The sequence below is a fragment of the Hakea prostrata genome, chromosome 10 (assembly GCF_041222555.1).
Source record: "Hakea prostrata isolate BN-2017 chromosome 10, UWA_Hpros_2, whole genome shotgun sequence".
NCBI lineage: Eukaryota > Viridiplantae > Streptophyta > Magnoliopsida > Proteales > Proteaceae > Hakea > Hakea prostrata.
Window position 1 is genome coordinate 19,138,210 of NC_142609.1, and position 3,564 is coordinate 19,141,773.

Sequence of the window (3,564 nt, forward strand, 5' to 3'; positions counted from 1 at the left end):
TTCATTGGGTCCTCCCCAACACCTTTCTTGATTGTAAATTTTTTGTCCTAAGGGGAATCTTTATTCTCCCTAGCCTTCCCATGAGAGCCATGGACTATATATGATAAAACCTTAAATTTTGATGGCTCAATCAAGATCCTATCTTTTGACCATGATTTGATGCTTTGACCTTCATAGACAGTCTTAATATGTCCTAGGAAGCTCTCTTTCGAATTTTGGGACAATCAGACTTCAAACAAATAAGTTACGACCAAATTAGGGTTTTATACCCCCATTGGTCTACTGCTTGGTCTACTGACCCAATCGACCAACCAAGCTGCCAACCATAACAACAGCTTGTTTCTTCGTCCGATTCAATCCATTTGACTTCTAATCTTCTAAGGCTTGTTCCTAATTATTATTATATTCTTGTTTAGGTTTTAATTGTTAGTCTTGGACCTCTTCCTTATTATTCTACGAAATTCTAAAGATTACTTAAGGTAAGGATGGTTGATCCCTAATAACCTAATATGCATGTCTTTGAATTAGATTACATGATCATTACTACTACTGTATTTAGTTCTTACAATTATATTGCTAATGTAGTTTTTCAACTATAGCAGTACCTGTTCTTATAATTCGATTATTATTTCAATTATGAATGATTACTTACCTATGTTTTGTATTATCAGTCGTGCTTGTGAATGACTGATTTGGGAATGTGATTGCCTAGGTTGTGATTTGGGAATGGGGAATGTCCTTTCGGTGTTCCTGCCTTTGGACACCACAGGGGGTGGTATGGGACATTTTACTATGGTGCCCCTTGGCGCTTTCTCTGATTACTGGTTGACATACCTAAGGCATGTCTAGAAGTGTTTGGCTAGGATGTCCCTGTTATATCAAACCCGATCGGAAGGGAATTGAGTCCAAGCAACCCGTGGTTGCAATGGAGATTTGTGGATACTTAATAGCGGTGCGTAATATCCATGAGGAGGACATGAATCACATTGTGGACAAACCAATACCAGTATGTAATATCCGTGAGAGGCCATTCATTGGTACGGTTGCAGAAATGGAACAAGAGCCCCTGAATTCAAGACCGGTGAAATGATCCATGAGAGGAAATTGGAACTTTTTGTTAACTTGATGTAACTGACCAATAGGGTCGATGAGTCCGTAGTCCGACTTGGTGGCTATCATAAAGATATGCTGACTCTAGGGAGAAGGATACCGGAAAGGATCCCGGGATGGGAGGAATGGAAGTATCTGGATCTAAGTTGATATAACTAAATAGAAGACTTGCATTTGGCTAGGCCTAACCCTGACATGCGCCAAGTACTGGCGACCAAACGGAGGTGTGAGAGAGTATTGACCTAAACCCCAGCCAAGGTTGTCCGAGAAGGTTTCATTACCCATTACCAACCAGAGAACCTAAGATGCCGGGAAGGCTGAGGGAGAGTGATTTCGGACCCTACCCATGGGAGTATGGTGCTATGACTTAAAGCATGACTACCAATAGAGACCAGCATACATAGAGTTAGAAGCATATCTGCATTGTCTGTTTCATATCATATTGCATTTGGTATGATTTGCTATCATGTGTTATTATGTTATTATGGATTGAATCGCCTTTGCTGAGTTCTTTTGAACTCACTCCTTTTTGCAACATCTTTTGTTAGACTTTCCTGCAGGTACTGCAACTGTTGATTATGATGATCAGTACTATGAAGACCAAGTTGATGATTGTTATGGTACTTAAAGTACTAGCTATGGTGACTACGTCAATGAAGACTATCAGTACGAGACTGATACTTATCAAGAGTAGTTCGACTCTTGCACCTTTGTGCCAGCGATGGGACATTGTTTCATTCTCTTTTTTTATCTTTATTAGATTCATTGAGACGTTAGTTGTTTGTTCCCTTTTTATTTTGAGATTGGTTGTAATCTATCTTTTTGATCTTTTTTTCCGCTGCTACTATGGAGTGAGTTTCCACCTCACACTACATTTTGATTTATTCTATTGGTATCCTTTTCCCGCGTGATTGTATTCTTGATCTTTTGATTAATAAAGTTAACATTTGATTTAATCTTGTTCTTGATTATATTATTGTGAATGTGGGAGGATGATTTCCTCAAATACTGGATCTTCGGGACTGTGGATCACACACTCACGTATTCTAGATAGGGTACCGGCTGGTGGATGTGACAATTTAACTTAGGTTAGCTAGGCATTTTACCTTTTTCTTGCTCAGACAAAGCACTTGCAAGAGTGAAAATTTGTTTTCCATATTATGCATAGAAGTCATGAAGGTGCTGGAAAGTACTTCCATATTCTTCTCTAAGGTAGAGAGATGAGAAAACTTCGGATTACCTCTGTTGAAACCAACTAATGATTGATTTTGTGCAATGAGAAGCATATGAGGCACAATAGTGGGATTGACAGGGCTAGCTAAATTAGCATTTTGAAAATTTGGGGCTTAAGGGAACTGAACATTTTGATTATAATAAAATTGGGCACTTTGTTTTTGAGGGGCACCAAACTAATTTTGTGTGGAATAATTGCTTAATCCATTTTGGTTTTTCCCTTGAGACCATGAAAGTTAGGATGATTCTTCCACCAAGGATTGTATGTGTTATTGTACGGGTTTGGAAACATTGCACTGACATTTTCATGTTGGCCTCTAAAATAGCTAGGGCATTCCTCAATTACATGTGTAGGAGACTGACACCATGCACACATAGCAATAGATTTGTCAATAAAATGTGATTGACTTGGTGGTGGTGGTGGTGCAACTTTTACGACCAAAGTTTCTATCATTTTCAAAAGATTATCTATTTGTGTTTTCTTATGAACTTGGCTATCAACAAAATATCCCCTACTGGTCCTTTCAGATTCTTGGCTTGACTCCCGTTCTCTAGTTCTATCGGCTAGGTCTAACAAAAATTCCCTTGCTTCGGAATCATCAGTGAACGATGTAAATCCGGTGGGGCACATAGATTCCAAAAGTTGCTTTGTTTGATAATCGATACCCTCATAAATTATTTGGCATAAATGCCATAATTCTATACCATGATGAGGGTATTCTTGGAGAAGGCTTTGGAACCTCTCCATTACCTTAGCAAAGGATTCATTGGATTTCTGACGAAATTGAAGAATGTCATTTCTTATTTTATTTGTCTTGAAAAATGGAAAGAATTTCTTCAAGAATAGAACAATGAATTGTTCATATGTGGTAATGCTATCCCACGGTAAGCTATAAAGCCACTTTTTGGCTTGGTCCTTTAATGCAAATGTAATAAACTGTAGTCTTACGGCATCATCAATTAATTGTTGTACCTTCATAAGGACACAAACCTCCTCAAACTCCCTAAGGAACAAATATGCATATTGATCAGGTAACCCATGAAATTGGGGTAACATAGACAGATAATGAGATTTAAGTTCAAAATTATTACCCCTCACTTCAAGTAAACTTATACAGGAGGGTTGTGCAGACCGAGTTGGATAAAATCTATCCCTAAGAGTCTTAGGCGGAGGTAGGTCTTCCATGGTCAAGGTAGACACTCGGACAATTCGATTTGTAG

At 38.5% G+C, this 3,564-nt stretch overlaps 1 non-coding gene across 1 annotated transcript; it reads left to right on the plus strand.

Moving 5' to 3' along the window:
- Nucleotides 1-3,044: 3,044 nt before the first annotated feature.
- Nucleotides 3,045-3,151, plus strand: LOC149002238 (small nucleolar RNA R71). Its single transcript, XR_016170542.1, has one exon. It is a non-coding gene; the product is annotated as a small nucleolar RNA R71 (small nucleolar RNA).
- The last annotated feature ends 413 nt before the right edge of the window (nucleotides 3,152-3,564 follow it).